Below are 17,170 nucleotides of genomic sequence, written 5' to 3'. Positions count from 1 at the left end.
TTGCCAGTGAAGACGAAAAGATCATTGCCAATGGTAGTGCAATTTCCTCTCTTGCTTCCCACATAATCCTAGGATATATCCCGTCAGGCCCGGGGGACTTGTCTATCCTCAAGTTGTTCAAAATGTCCAACACATCTTCCTTCCTAACAAGTATCTCCTCTAGCTTACCAGTCCGTTTCACACTCTCCTCTTCAACAATACGGTCCCCCTCGTTCGTAAATACTGAAGAAAAGTACTCATTCAAGACCTCTCCTATCTCTTCCGACTTATGCACTAGGGATATATTTCCCTCCACATCCCTAACTGCGCTCTGTGAAGACCATCTCCCTTGTCAGGTCCACCAACACCCCCGCCCTCCCCTCCCGGCACCTTCCCCTGCCACCGCAGAAAGTGAAAAATGTGTGCCCACATCTCCCCCCTCACCTCTGTCCAAGGCCCTAAAGGAGCCTTCCACATCCATCAAAGTTTCACCTGCACTTCCACAAATGTCCCTTAATGTATCCATTGCTCCCGATGCAGTCTCCTTTATATTGGGGAGATAGGAGGCCTACTTGCGGAACGCTTCAGAGAACATCTCTGGGACACGCACATGAAGCACCCCCTCACCCAGTGGCCGTCCACTTTAACTTCTGTTCCCATGCCCGCAAGGACATGCAGGTCCTGGGCCTCGTCCATTACCAACCCCTTACCAACAGCTGCCTGGAGGAAGAACCCCTCATCTTTTGCCACCAACCACATGAGGTCAATGTGGATTTCATCAGTTTCCTCATTTCCCCTCCCCTTACCTTGTCCCATATCCAACCTTCCAATTCGGCACCGCCCTCTTGACCTGTCCATTGTCTTTCCCATTTATCTGCTCCATCCTCCTCTCCGACCTATCACCATTACCCCCATCTTCATCTCCATATTACACTTTTAGCTCCCTTCCCCCAGCCCCACTACCCTCCCATTTACCTCTCAGCCCTCTTGGCTCACAAGCCTCATTCCTGATGAAGGGCTGTAGCCCGAAATGTCGATTCTTCCGCTTCTTGGATGCTGCCTGACCGGCTGTGCTTTTCCAGCTCCACACTCTCAACTCATTACCATCAAAAGCCAGGTGATCAACCCTGATTCAATGGAAAGAGCAGAAGGGTATGCCAGAGCAGCACTGGGCATATCTGAAAATGAGGTGTCAATCTAGTGAAGCTAACAAACAGGCGAAAGTGAAGACTGCACATGCTGGAGATCAGAGTCTAGATAACAGTGTGCTGGAAAAGCACAGCCGGTCAGACAGCATCCGAGGAGCAGAAAAATCGACGTTTTGGGCAAAACCCCTTCATCAGGAATCATCAGGAGTACTTGCCTGCCAAACATTTCAAGCAGCAAATGATAGACGGAGCTAAACAACCTCATAATAAACGGTTCTGATCTAAGTCCTGTAGTCCTGCCACATCCAGACATGAATGGTGGTAGAAAATTAAACAACGCACTGGAGGAGGAGTCTTCACAAATATCCCCATCCTCACTGATGGAAGTGCCCAGCACACCAGTGCAAAAGATAAGGCTGACGTTTTCGCAGCAATCGTCAGTCAGAACTGCTGAACGGATATCCATCTTGGCGTCCTCCAGTGGTGCCCTGCATCATAGTCTTCAGCCAATTCGATTCACTCCATCTTGAGCCACCAGATATGGACCCTGACGAGATTCCAGCAATAGTACCAAAGACCTGTGCTCTAGAATGTTCTGCTCTCCTACCTAAGCAATTCCAGTACAGTTACGACACTGGCATTTACCCAACAATGTGGAAAATTGCCTGTATATGTCCTGTACGCCATACAAAATATAAGACAAAGCCAACTCAGCCAATTACTACCTCATCAGTTTCATCTTAGCAAAGTGATGGAAGGTGTCAAAAACAATGTTATGCAGCAGCGCTACTGACTCTCCCACTGACAACATCCTGGGGTTACCATTGATCAGAAATTCACCTGGACACGCCACATAAACACAGTGGCTATAAAAATAGGTCAGAAGCTAGAAACACTCCGATAAGTAATTCACCTCCTAACTCCTCAAAGCCTGTCCATCGTGACACATGTCAGAAGTGTGATGGAATACTCCTCACTTGTCTGGATGGATGCTCTAACAACACTCAAGAAGCTTGACAATACATCCACAAGTACCCACTCTCTTCACCACTGATGCTCAGTAGCTGCAGTGTGTGTTATCTACAAGATGCACTGCAGAAATTCACCAAAAATATTCAGACGACACATTTCAAACCCACGTTCACTTTCATCCAGAATGACAAGGGCAGCAGATCAATGGGCACACTACCATCAGGTCCCCTCCAAACCATTCACCATCCTGACTCGAAAATATATCACCATTCTTTCGCAGGCACTGGGTCAAAATCCTGGAATTCCTCCCGAAAGTAATTGTGGATCTACCTACAGCACATGGACTAGTTCAAAAAAATCAGCTCATCACCACCTTCTCAAGGGTTAATCAATAAATGCTGGTCCAGCCAGTGACATCACAACCTCCGAATCAATAACAGAATGCTCATAGGTCTGTCAGGAGACATGCTCTTAATATAATCACTGTATCATTGCAAGTGGCCTGAGGGTAGTAAAGTCTTGGATTCCATCTTAACTGAGGCCCTTTGAGGATGATGGAATTGTGGTACTGTTTAGAACCAAATGACTTAGTACTGGCTGAGACTAAAGTGCCTGTGACAGTAATACATATGTATACCAGGAACTGTAATAAATAACAGTTGAATTTTTCAGCACTCTATTTCCAGGAGCTAATAAAGGTATTCCCCCATCAGGTACAAGTACCTTCCTGGAGATAAAAGTCCACATCATAGCAGTAGATCAGCTAATTTCACTATTAAGTTGAACCTGGACTCTATCACAAGAGACTGTCATGTAGCTCTAACATAATGTTAATTATTAAGGACTGTGTAACATTTGCCATTTTCTCAGCCTTCATTGATACCATACAAAATGTAGGACAAACCCAACCCGGCCAATTACTACCTCATCAGTTTCCTCTTGATCATTAGCAAAGTGATGGAAGGTGTCAACAACCATTACTGACTCCCCCACTATCAACATCCTGGGGTTAACCATTGATCAGAAACTCACCTGGACATGCCACATAAACACAGTGGCTACAAAAGCAGGTCAGAGGTGTACCAGCTACCTACCGTCCATTGTCCTCTCCTCCCTGACTGATCAATACTGTCTAACTCAGTTTTGAACATATTCAATGACCCAGCCTCCACTGCTCTTTGAGGAAGAGAATCCCAAACATTCTAGACCATTCTCGAGAAAGAATTATTCCTCATCTCCAACTTAATTTGGATTCAAGGGTTGCCCACATGATGAAGCATCCATCCTGTCAAAACCCTCAGAAACTTATATGTTTCACTGAGATCACCTCCCACTCCTCTAATGGCCATAGGCCCAAACTGCTCAACATTTCCTCATAAGACAGCTTTGCAGCCTCATTGACATGCACTGAACAATTTTCAGTTCAGGTCTATTCCTTCTTAAAGTAAGGAGAGCAAAACTGTATTCCAGTTGTGATTTAACAATGTCTTGTATAGACAGAGCAAGACTTCCCCACTTCTCTTCTCCATTCCTATTGCAATAAAGGCAGTTCTCTACATAACTATGCTGGAGTTTCGTGCTGATTTTTGAGGCCTACTGGTTATCACTGTCCTTTGGCATCATCCAGTTCACTCACTAATTGCCTGCCCCCAAAATACTGAGACCACTTTTGAGAGGTCATCTATCTATCTGACTCAGCACTGGCATATTACAAATTCCAGGAGAAAGTGAGGAGTGCAAATGCTGGAGATCAGAGTTGAGAGTGTGGTACTGGAAAAGCACAGCAGGTCAGGCAGCATCCGAGGAGCAAGGAAATCAATGTTTCAGGCAAAAACCCTTCATCATCATTTCTGATGAAGGGCTTTTGCCCAAAACATCGACTCTCCTGCTCCTTGGATGTTGCCTGACCTGCTGTGCTTTTTCAGCACCACATTACAAATTCCATATCAGCTCATTATTGGAGCATTAGTGTGTTATTACTAATTGGTATATTCAGATCAATGGTTATCAGGAAAGACTTACGTGTCCAGGTGACATTGGAGAAGGAGTTCACGGAGTTCATGAATATACTCGATGCCGTTAGAGAGAGGTGGGCAGCGCAGGAATAGAGTGCTTTATCACCCCTTTCAACTCCACTTAGATTTAGCCTCTTCCAGCACATCCACGCTCTTCCTCACCTTTGCTGGTCTGCATTGCCCTTAGCAGGATTTGCAGGGAAATTATTTGGAAACGTGGGTGATTTACTGATGGTGGTAAATAGATGAAAACACAACGCAACAAATGATTCGGTGATAGGGACAAAATGTTCAGTTGTGCGTAACAAAACAAAATGTGGACTGGAAAATGGAGTTGAGGCCACAATCAGATCATCTATTATGGTATTGAATGGGGAAGCAGCCATGAAGGGGATGGATAGCCTATTCCCGCTTGTTATATTGTATGTTTCTTGTGAACTTATTACCAGTTCATTCCCTGTTCTTTAATGGCTCATTCATGCTTTATTATCAGTTCATTATTGGCAAGTTACTGATGCATACCAATTCATTACAGTTCACTCTCATTCATTAAGATTCATTACAACTTCATTCCCATTCACTACTGGATCATTGCCTTACCAAGTCAGTGCTGTGAGAGGGTCAGGTGACAGGGAGGTTGTTCAAATCTTCAATCTTCAGAAAACACCTGCAGCAGGAGGAGAAATAGTGATGAGGGAAAGGTACGATGAGACACAGATGAAGTGCCAGCATTCATCAGTGACAAAAGAAAGAAAGGTGCAACCCAGCTTGATCTCCAGTTCTACCCCTCTTACACACAGCCAGAGCGTGAACGATCATTAAGGTAATCTATGAAATAAGTAACTGCCTGGACATCACTGAGCCATTGTTGATAAGGATGAGTCTGTTTGTTCAGTGAATATTCACCAACAGGAATCAGCATTAAGTATCTGTCAGATTCAGACAGGGATCAGTAGCTATAGCCAGGAGCTGCAGCAGCAAACCCATCATTCCAGTGGCAGGGATCAATTCCTCAAAATATTGGCCTGCTCTATGTGTGTATGTGTGTGAGAATTGGTGTCATGTAGTCTGTGCATGTCTGTGAGAGATAGGTGGTGTGTATGTGTGAGAGAGGTGACATCTGTTTGTGTGTGCCTGAGTTTCTACGTGTGTGTATCTCTGTGTGTTGCGTATTTGAGTTTCTATATGTGTGTATCTGAGCTTATATTGAATCCCCACAGAAACAGGCCATTCAGCCCAACAAGTCCATACCAATCCTCCAAAGAGCAACCCACCCAGACCCATCCCCCTACCCTATCCCTGCATTTCCCATGGCTAACACATTTAATCCACACATTCCTGAACACTAAAGAAAATTTAGCACAGCCAAAAACGGACCCTGTGGTGAGTTGATCAGGTAAGGGTTTTCTATTTCCTTTTTTTTACTGTTTTATCAAGTAATTTGGTGAAAACTCTCCCATTTTGTTACCTAAGCTAAGACTAAAGTTAAATTTAAGGTTAAAAATGGTAGGAGATCTCAGACCCATGTTATTGTCCTCTTGCTCAATGTGGGAGCTCAGAGACACGGCTGATGTCCCTGGCTTCTTCACGTGCAGGAAGTGTGTCCAGCTGCAGCTCTTGTTAGACCGCATGACGGCTCTGGAGCTGTGGATGGACTCACTGTGGAGCATACACAATGTTGAGGGGGTTGTGGATAGCCCGTTCAGTGAATTGGTCATACTGCAGGTTAGGCTTGCTGAGGGAGAAGGGGAATGAGTGACCAAAAGACAAAGAAAGAGCAGGAAGGCAGTGCAGGTGGCCCCTGCAGTCATCTCCCTCCAAATCAGGTATACTGTTTTGGATACGGGTGGGGGAGATTGCTCATCAGGGGAAGGTAGCAGTAGCCAGGTTCATGGCTCTGCTGTACAGAAGGGCGAGAAAAAGAGTGGAAGGGCTATAGTCGTCGGGGATTCAATTGTAAGGGGAGTGGATAGGTGGTTCTGTGGTTGAAAATGAAACTCCCAAATGGTATGTTGCCTCCCAGGTGCATTGGGTCAGGGATGTCTCAGACTGGCTGCAGAACATTCCCAGCTCCTGCCGAATTTTGATATAGTTGGCCGTCCCCCTAGTTTAGCTCACTTCCTTTAGGATCACTCTCGCCTTTGTCCATGAGTATTCTAAAACTTGCAAAATTGTGATCACTATTCCCAAAGTTGGCATAAGGAGGGAGGAAGTTTTGGGTATTCTAAAAGGCGTTAAGGTAGACAAGTCCCCAGGTCCGGATGGGATCTACTCCAGGTTCTGAGGGAAGTGAGAGAGGAAATAGCTGGGACTTTAACAGATATCTTTGCAGCAAGCTTGAACACGGTGAGGTCCAGGAGGACTGGAGAATTGCTAATAGAACATAGAACATAGAACAATACAGCACAGAACAGGCTAATATTGTCCCCTTATTTAGGAAGGGTTGCAGGGATACTCCAGGTAATTATAGACCAGTGAGTCTGACTTCAGTGGTAGGGAAGCTGCTGGAGAAGATACTGAGGAATAGGATCTATTTCCATTTGGAAGAAAATGGGCTTATCAGTGATAGGCAACCTGGTTTTGTGCAGGGAAGATTATGCCTTGCAAATCAAATAGAATTCTTTGAGGAGGTGACAAAGTTGATTGATGAGGTAAGGTCTGCGGATGTCATATACAAGGACTTTAGTAAGGCGTTTGATAAGGTTCCCCATGGTAGGCTGATGGAGAAGGTGAAGTCACATGGGTTCCAGGGTGTAATAGCTAGATGGATAAAGAACTGGCTGTGAAACAGGAGACAGAGAGGAATAGTGGAAGGGAGTTTCTCAAAATGGAGACCTGTGACCAGTGGTGTTGGAGTAGCAGATTGGTGGAGTAGCAGAAAGTGAAGGGGTCTGTAAGGGAATACAGCAGAATATAGAGATAGATTAGAGAGATCGGCAGAGAAATGGAAGATGGAGTTCAATCTGGGCAAATGCAAGATGGTGCACTTTGTAAGATCCAATTCAAGAGCTAACTATACAATAAATGGAAAAGTCCTGGGGAAAATTGATGTACAGAGAGATCTGGGTGTTCAGGTCCGTTGTTCCCTGAAGGTGGCAACACAGGTCAGTAGAGTGGTCAAGAAGGAGTACAGTATGTGGAGTACGGGGTATTGAGTACAAGAATTGGCAGGTCGTGTTACAGGTCTACAGGACTTTGGTTTAGCCGCATCCGCAATACTGCGTGCAGTTCTGGTTGCCACATTACCAAAAGGATGTGGATGTTTTGGAGAGGTGCAGAGGAGGTTCATCAGGCTGTTGCCTGGTATGGAGGGTATTAGCTATGAAGAGAGATTGAGTAGATTAGGATTATTTTCATTAGAAAGACAGAGGTTGAGGGGGGACCTGTTTGAGGTCAACAAAATCATGGGAGGTATAGACAAGGTGGATAGCAAGACGCTTTCTCCCAGAGTGGAGATCTCAATTACTAGTGGTCATGAGTTCAATGTGAGAGTGGAAAGGTTTAGGGGAGGTATACAGGGAAAGGTCTTTAATCAGAGGGTGGTGGGGGCCTGGAATCTGTTGCCAGTGGAGGTGGTGGGGGTGAGAATAGTAGCACCATTTAAGATGGATCTAGACAGATACCTGAATAGGCAGGGAGCAGAGGGATACAGATCCTTAGAAAATAGGTTACAGGTTTAGATAGAGGATCTGGATCAGCACAGGCTTGGAGGGTGAAAGGGCCTGTTCCTGTGCTGTAATTTTCTTTGTTCTTTGTTCAATTCATCTAAGTTGCTCATCTCTGGACTTGGGAAGAAAGCCGGAGCACCTCGCAGAAATCTAGATACAGGGACAACGTGCAAATTCTTTACAGACAGTTGCTCAAGGCTGGAATTGAACTGGGTCTCTGGCACTGTAGTGCGTGTGTGTGTGTGTGTATTCTATGTGTATGTGTCTGATTGAAGTGCTGAGCCAATGCACTGAAGACTGTGTTTTGCACTGCTAATCTGGGATTAATGTGATGGTATCAGGGAGTAGTTTGTTGATGACTTGGTCAGATTACTGCTGGGGTCCAGCTCTGAGGATTGTTTGACATAACATTCCCAGGATGTTTCCTTCAATCTGCAGCCTGCACTGATCCATTAAAGGCAAGCCATGTCGAGTGAACCTGATTGAGTGCTCTGATGAAGTAACACAGTGTAAGTGCCGTACACATTATACAGCTGGAATTTCACAAAATAAATTAGAAGATGACAGACTGATTGGGAAAACAGACTGATTTAGAAAGCAGCAATGAAATTAAAGGGATCGTGTCAAGCTTTTGGATGAAGGTTGAGAAGAAGGAAGAAATGTATTCCTGACAGGAGAGAAGTACATTGTAGCACATCAAGTATCTTGAAATCAATATTTGGATTATTACTTCAGTTTCTTAAAATAATTGAACTGAACATGTGGGAGGGAGCCCAGTTTTGCAGTTTGCAGATGACACAAAACTTGGCAATGGTGATGGTAGCAGGCCAGACTGTTAAAGTGGACAAACACATTTGGCAGGGACAGTCTGTCAGGATATGTGAGAAGGGATAGACTTGACAGGAATACATGGAGAGTCAGTATCATCTACACATTGCTATAATGGGCTCAGGAACCTGGGGATGTGCACTGTCACAAATTCTGAAAGTAGCAGGGCCAGGTGAGAGAATGGGTGGGCTGACTTACTTCAGAAAAAGAGGCAGCAAATACAGAAACCCAAAAGTCATGCCGAATATGTCCAATATTCCTCACAAGAATCATTTTTAGGAAGGATACTGAGGCCATAGAAAGGGGGTTGGTAAGGCATGAGCTGGGTTGATGTGAAATTTGAAGAGGGTGGTATTGTTCTTCGTTCTGCAGGGAAGGATAAGGGAAGGTTGCTGAAAATCGTGAGGCATTTAATTTGACTAAAAGAAGAGAAATGGTTTTCTCTGGAAACACGTTAAAATATTAGCAAAAGCACTAAACAGCAAAACAAAGTAGAAGGTGTGGAATTGAATTGGACAGAGAGATGCACAGACTGAATGGCCTCCTGTGTGTTTGGATTCCTGATTCCCTGGTGCTGCACAGGGACAGGGTACTCTGAAGGGAAGTAACATTGGGGCAACCAGACATCAGGTCGAGCTCTGGAATAACTGTCAGGGTCTTCAGCAGGAACCGATTCATTAATGCCCAGATTCTCTCTGATGTGTGCCTCATCTCACTCACAGAGTCCTGTATTTTGTGTCACATGCAAACAATTGTCCACAAGAGTACATGGGGCTAAGAGGTGGGGAAGTGTCATTGCTAATCAAGGATAGTATCACAGCTACAGAAAGGTTGTTGAGGAGGGTTTGTCTGCAGAGCCAGTATGGGTGGAAGTCAGAAACATGAAAAGAGTTGTCACTTTATTGGGAGTTTTCTAAAGACCCCCCCTAAAAGCAACAGATACACCGAGGTTGGGAGGCAGATTTTGCAAAGATGCAGAAGTGACAGGGTTGTTGTCGTGGATGACTTTAACTTCTCTAATATTTTTTGGAACCTACTTAGTTCAAATATTTTGGAGGGAGCAGTTTTTGTCAAGTGTGTCCAGGAAGGATTCCTGTTTCAATAAGGTCAACTCGAGGAGAGGCCATATTGGATTTGATGCTTGGCAATGAGCAAGGTCAGGGGTCAGACCTCTTGGTGGGAGAACATTTCAGTGATAGTGATCACAACTCCCTGACCTTTACTATAGTCATGAAGAGGGATAGGAGCACATGGTATAAGAAAGTATTTAATTGGGGGAGAGGGAATTACAATGCTATTAGGCAGGAAATGGGGTGCCTAAATGGGAAACAGATGTTCTCTGGGAAATGCACAACAGAAATTGATCAGGGAGCATTTGATAGTGCTGGACAGGTTTGTCCCACTGAAGCAAGGAAGGGATGGTAGGAACAAGGGATGTGGAATATTTAGTCAAGTGTAAAAAGGAAGCTTACTTAAGGTTGAGTAGGCAAGGATCAGACAGGGCTCTAGAGGGTTAGAAGGTAGCCCAGGAAGGAACTGAAAAATGGACTTAGAAGAGCTAGAAAGGGGCATGAAAAAAGCTTTAGCAGGTGAGATTAAGGAAAACCCCAAGGCATTCCATACTTATGTGAGGAACAGGAGGATAACCAGAGTGAGTGTGGGGCCAATCAGGGATAGTGGAGGGAACTCGTGTCTGGAATCACAGGAAACTGGTGCAGTGTGACACAGTCTATACTTGATAAGCGAACAGCTTGCAATGGGTCTGATGCCCCATTCATTATGAATAATAAGATGCCAGAACAGAACCTTGTAATGGACACTGAAACCCTTTACATCATTGAAAATGATGGACCTGTTGGATTTACATATTATTACAATTCATAAAGCATTAAAGCCACCTGAAGCAACACTAAAATTTCCAAACTGCAAGATTAATCTGTTACATTGTGGTGACAGTCAAGTAGTGCAGATTCAGCCTAGGTATATCGGTCAGGGATCAGCTACAATCGTTTACAGAAGATCATCATTAGTAGATGGCTTAAACACAGCTAACAGGTCCCCGAAACTATTACATTCATTCTCCTAAGTCAGAGAACAAACTAGGTCTCTCCAAAAATGATGTCTTCAAGAAGAAGCTAGTTGCAATTCCACAAATTTCATGGCAACAGATGCTCGATTATATATGTGTAGGTCAGGTGAGTAAAGAAGTCATTCAATCATGGCCCAACATCAAGGTGGACAGTTATTCCAGAGTTAAGCACTTCTCATTGCTGCTGGCCTGTGAACAATCATTCTGAACAATTCTTTAGGTTTATCCAAAAATTATTTTCTGAAGAAATTAATGCATCTAACTATTTAAAACATGAACTGATCCATCATCACCAACAATCAAGAGAAGTTCTTGTTCAGTATGAGATTCCTGCTCAGCCGTGCAGCAAGATTGTGATTGAGACGCTTCTATATTCAAGGACCCGATTATGTTCTGGTGACTGACTACTTCACCCTTTTATAGGACAATTCAAAGATGCTATTCATACATCAGTAATTCATATATTAACTGCCATGTTCAGTACATTCAGTGTACAATACCCTCCCAAGTTGTGTGCAGCAAATGAGATGTACAATGAATGCTCTCTTCGCCTTACAGACTCACAGAGCACACTGTCTATCCTGTAAAATCCATGATAGTTAAATGTAAAGCAATATGGAATGAGCTGCCAGAGGATGTGGTGGAGGCTGGTACAATTGCAACATTTAAGAGGCATTTGGATGGGTATATGAATAGGAATGGTTTGGAGGGGTATGGGCCGGGTGCTAGTAGGTGGGACTAGATTAGGTTGGGATATCTGGTCGGCATGGACAGGTTGGACCGAAGGGTCTGTTTCCATGCTGTACATCTCTATGACTCTATTTTCAGATAATTATGTTAAGTCTATGAGCTACTCTGAGGTCCACTACACCTCCAATTTTGGTGTCATCTGCAACCTTACTAACTATATCTCTTCAGCTCACATTGAAATAATTTATATAAATGATGAAAAGCAGTGCACCCAGCACCAATCCTTGTGGCACTCCACTGGTCACAGGCCTCCAGTCTGAAAAACAATGCTCCACCACCACCCTCTGTCTTCTACCTTTGAGCCAGTTCTGTATCCAAATGGCTTGTTCTCCCTGTACTCCATGAGATCTAATGTTGCTAATCAGTCTCCCATGGAGAACCTTGTTGAACGCCTTACTGAAGTCCATATAGATCACATCTACTGCTCTGCCCTCATCAATCCTCTTCTTTACTTCTTCAAAAAACTCAATCAAGTTTGTGAGACATGATTTCCCACGCACAAAGCCATGTTGACTATCCCTAATCAGTCCTTGCTTTTCCAAATACAGGGCTCAGGAAACCCTCCAACAACTTGCCTACCACCCTCAGGTATCAAGCTATTTTAGATCTGGTGAGCGGAATGAGGCAGGTTTAATATTATATTTGAATGGAAGACCCCCTGGGAAATAGTAATAATAGAATGACAGAATTTACATTCAGTTTGAGAGTGAGAAACATGGGTCAGAAACAGCTGTGCTAAACTTAATTTCAAATGAAGTATGCAAAGGGTAGCTGGAGTGGACTAGGAAAGGAGCGTTTCGAAAATGATGCTGAGGAACAATAGCAGACATTTAAGAAAGTATTTCATGGCTCACAACACAGATATATCCTAGTAAGTAAGAAGAATTCTAGAAAGGGGATAAGCCAACCATGGTTATCCAGGGAAGTTAAGGATAGCATCAGATTGAAAGAATAAATGTACAATGTGGCAAAGGTTAGTCCTAAATCAGGGGCTTGGAAAACTTAAAAAAAGCAAAAATTAGCAAATAATAATAAAGGAGGAGAAAAATAAACTTTGAGGGTACGTTTCCACTAATATAAAGATGGGCAGCAAAAGCTTCTTTAAATATATAAAAAGAAAGAGAGAAACCAAAATGAACTCAGACTCCTTTAAGAATGAGACTAAGAAAATAATAATGGGGAAGCAGGAAATGGCAGAGGATTTGCTTCGTTTTTCACCGTAGAAAGTATTAAAATCCAAAATTACTAAATAATCAACAAGCAAAAGGAGAGGAAATAAATACAATAAATATTACTAGTGAAAAGGTGCTGGAATAACAAATTGGGCCAAAGACCAATAAGTCTTACTGGACCTGATGAGATGCATCCTCAGATATTAAAGGGAGTAGCTACTGAAATAATGGATGCACTGGTAGTAATTTTCCACAAGTCCTTAGATTGTAGAAATGTCCCAGAGGATTGGAAAATTGCCAATGTACACCTTTATTTATAAAGGGAAGGAGACATTAACATCTGTTACTGGGACAATGTTAGAGTCTAATACAAAGGATGTAATAGCAGGGCTTTTAGATATAAATAATATAATGAAGTAGAGTCAACACAGCTTCATGAAGGGCAAATCACATCAGACAGATTTATTAGAATTTGACAAGTACATATGAACTAAAACAGATAAAAGGGAAGTGGTGAATGTAATTTACTTTCCAAAAGGTGTTGGACAACGTACCACACATCAGACTGTTTTCTAATATAACAGTCCATGGTGTTGTAGGTAGTATATTAGCATGGACAGAGGATTAATTAATTAATAGAAAACAGAGAGTTTTATAGAATAGAATTCCTATAGTGTGGTAGGAGGCCCATCAAGTCCACACTGCCCCCTTCAAGAAGCTATCCCTGTCACCCTACATTTCCCATGACTAATCCATCTTGCCTGCACAGCCCTGGATACCACAGGCAATTTAGCATGGCCAATCCACCTAACCTGGACATCTTTGGACTGCGGTGGGAAAGTGGAGCATCTGGAGGAAACCCAGGCAGACATGGGGAGAAGGTACAAAGTCCACACAGGCTGTCGTCTGAGGGTGAACTTGAACCTGAGTCCCTGGCGTTGTGAGGCAATAGTGCTAACCACTGAGCTACCAAGCCACCCTTTAAGTTGGGATAAAGGGGGAATTTTCAGGATGGCAACTGATAACTAGCAGACTTTTACAGATACCAATGCTGGGACACAAATATTTACAATACTTATTCATGACTTGGATGGGGAAGTGGGGATATTGTTGCCAAGTTTGCAGATGACACAAAACTAGGCAGGAAGGCAAGTGATGAAGGTGATGCAGAGTCTCCAGAGGGATTTAACAGGTTAAACAAAGGGGCAAAAAACTTTGGTAGATGGAATAGATTGTGGGAAAACGTGAGGCAATGCACTTTGGCAGGAAGAATAGAGGATTGAATATTTTTAAGTGAAGAAAGCCTGAGAAAAGGGAGATTTGGATGCAATCACAAAATCACAAAAAAAAGAACATAAGTTCAGCAGGGAAGGCAAATGGAACATTAGCCTTTATTTCAAAGGAACATAGGATAAAAGTAAAGAGTTTTGCTAAAACTTCCTGTGAGGAGAGACTGAGTAGGTTGAGCTTGTACTCATTGGAGTTTAGAAGAAGACAAGATTCTTCGGGAGTACTTGTCAGAGTCAATGTGGAGAGATTGTTTCTCCTTGAGGGAAGATCAAGGATCAGAGGAGATAAGGGGTCCCCCATTTAAGGCAGAGATGCAGAGAAATTTTGAGGCCAGGTCATTAAGTATATTAAAGACTGAGATAGAGAGATTCAGTAAGGGAATCAAAAGTTATGTGGAACGGCAGGAAGGTGGAATTGAGGAGTATCAGATCACTATGATCACATTTGTAGAATCTCTAGTGTGGAAACAGGCCATTTGGCCCAACAAGTCCACATCAACTCCCTGAAAAGCATCCCATCCAGACAACAGTGGAGCAGGCTTAATGGGCTGATTAGTCTACTTCCACTCCTTTGCCCTGTAGTCTAACGTGACTAAGTGTGATGTATGTTATAAAGTAATAGTCATAGGGTTATGCAGCATAGAAACAGACCTATCAGTCCAACTAGATATTCTAAATTAATCTAGTTCCATTTGGCCCATACCCCTCTAAACCCTTCCTATTCATATACCCATCCAGATGCCTTTTAAATGTTGTAATTGTACTAGCCTCCACCATTTCCTCTGGCAGCTCATTCATTACACGCACCACTCTCTGTGTGAAAACATTGTCCCCTTGTTGGGGGTGACACGGTGGCTCAGTGGTTAGCTCTGCTGCCTCATAGCACCAGGGTCCCAGATTCGATTCCAGCCTTGGGTGACTGTCTGTGTGGAGTTTGCACATTCTCCCCGTGTCTGTGCGGGTCCCCTTTGGGTGCTCCGGTTTCCTCCCACTGTCCAAAGATGTGCAGGTTCGGTGAATCGGCCATGCTAAGTTGCTCGTAGTGTTAGGTACATTAGTCAGAGGGGAAGTGGGTCTGTGTGGGTTACTCTTGGGAGGGTCGGTGTGGACTGGTTGGGCCGAAGGACCTGTTTCCACACTGTAGGGAATCTAATCTTGATCCCTTTAAAATCTCCTCTCACTCTAAATCTATGCCCTCTAGTTTAGGACTTTCCATACTCCGGAAAAGACTTTATCTATTTATCCTATCCATGCCCCTCATGATTTTATAAACCTCGATAAAGTCACCCCTCAGCCTCTGACACTTCAGGGAAAAGAGCCCCAGACTGTTCAGCCTCTCCCTGTAGCTCAAACCCTCCAACCCTGGCAACATCATTGTAAATCTCTTCTAAACCCTTTTAAGTTTCACAACATCCTTTCTAAAGCAAGGAGACCAGCACTGGATGCAGTATTCCAAAAGTGACCTAACTAATGTCCTGTACAGCTACAACATGACCTTCTAATTCCTGTACTCAGTGCACTGACCAATAAAGACAAGCATACCAAACACCACCTTCACTATCCTGATGACCTCGGAGTGCTATTTTAAGGAACTATGACCCTGTACTCCAAGGTCTCTTTGTATAGCAACACTCCCCAGAACTTTACCATTAAGTGTATATGCCTTGCCCTGATTTGCCTTTCCAAAATGCAACACCTCACATTTATCCAAATTAAACTCCATTTGCCACTTCTCAGCCCATAGCCTATCTGATCAAGATCCCACTGTACTCTGAGATAACCCTCTTCACTGTCCACTACACTTCCAATTTTTGTGTCATCTGCAAACGTACTAACCATACCTATTTTCACATCCAAATCATTCATATAAATGGGACTCAGCACCAATTCTTGTGGCATACCACTGTTCTTAGGAAAAAGCAACCCTCCACCTCCACCCTCTGTCTTTTACCTTCCAGCCTGTTCTATATCCAACTCACTAGTTCTCCTTGTATTCCATATGATCTAACCTTGTTAACTAGTCTACTATGTAGAACCGTTGACAGTGAGGAAGGTTGTCAGCTATTGCAGCAGGATACTTACTCATCAGCTGGGGAAGTGGGCCGAGAAATGGCAAATGGACTTTAATATAGATAAGTGTGAGGTCTTGCATTTTGGAAAGCCAAACCAAGGTAGGAGTTTCATGGTGAATGGTACGGCCTTAAGGAGTGTAGTGGAACAGAGGGACCTTGGAGTTCAGGTGCATGGTTCTCTGAAAATGAAGTCCCAGGTAGACAGGGCAGTGACGTAGGCTTTCGGCACACTGGCCTTCATCAGTCAGAGCACTGAGTATAGAAGTTGGGAAGTTGTGTTGCAGTTGGAACAGGATGTTGGTGAGGCTGCACTTGGAGTATTGTGTTCAGTTTTGGTCACCCTGCTATCGGAAGGATGTTACTAAACTGGAAAAAGTGCAGAAGAAATTTACAAGAATGTTGCCAGGACTCAAGGGTCTGAGTTACAGGGAGAGGTTGGACAAGGTAGGACCTTGTTCTTTAGAGCATAGGAGACTGAGGGGTCTTATAGAGGTGTATAAAATCATGAGAGGGATGGATAGGGTGAATGCACCCAGTCTTTTTCCAAGGGCTGGGGAATCGAGGACTAGAGGGCATCAGTTTAAGGTTAGAGGGGAAAGAATAAAAGGGATCCTGAGGGGCAACGTTTTTACACAGAGGGTGGTACGCAGATGGTATGAGCTGCCGGTGGAAATTGTTGAGGCAGGTACATCAGCAACATTTACAAGTCATTTGGACAAATACACGGATAGGAAAGGATTAGAAGGAAGATTAAAGTGCAGGGAAATAGGATCAGTGTCAATGGACATTTTGATTGGCATGGACCAATTCAGGCCAAATGGCCTGTCTCCATGGTGACTCCATGAAGATTTGACAGATTAACAGTGGGAATCTTTATGGCTTTGTCGCTCATTCAGTTGCAGAAGGCTTTTGATAAAATGCCACACGAGCAACTGCTTTTCAGGGCAAGGACAGTAGGTGAAAAATGTCAATCAGGAAATGGGAGTGCAGAGATTGTCTATCTAATAATTTTTAATTGTAGCAGGTTGTTTCCCTGGTGCCAGGATGATGGATGCCTCAGAGAGGGTGCAGAGTGTTCTCACGGGGGAGAGGGGCCAGCAGGAGGTCATTGTCCACATTGGAACCAACAACACAGGAAGGGAAAAGGTTGAGATTCTGAAGGGAGATTACAGAGAGTTAGGCAGGAAT

Source organism: Chiloscyllium plagiosum, chromosome 26 (assembly GCF_004010195.1).
Source record: "Chiloscyllium plagiosum isolate BGI_BamShark_2017 chromosome 26, ASM401019v2, whole genome shotgun sequence".
Classification (NCBI taxonomy): Eukaryota; Metazoa; Chordata; class Chondrichthyes; order Orectolobiformes; family Hemiscylliidae; genus Chiloscyllium; species Chiloscyllium plagiosum.
The sequence above is the reverse complement of the archived record's forward strand: the minus strand, read 5'-3'. Positions refer to the sequence as shown.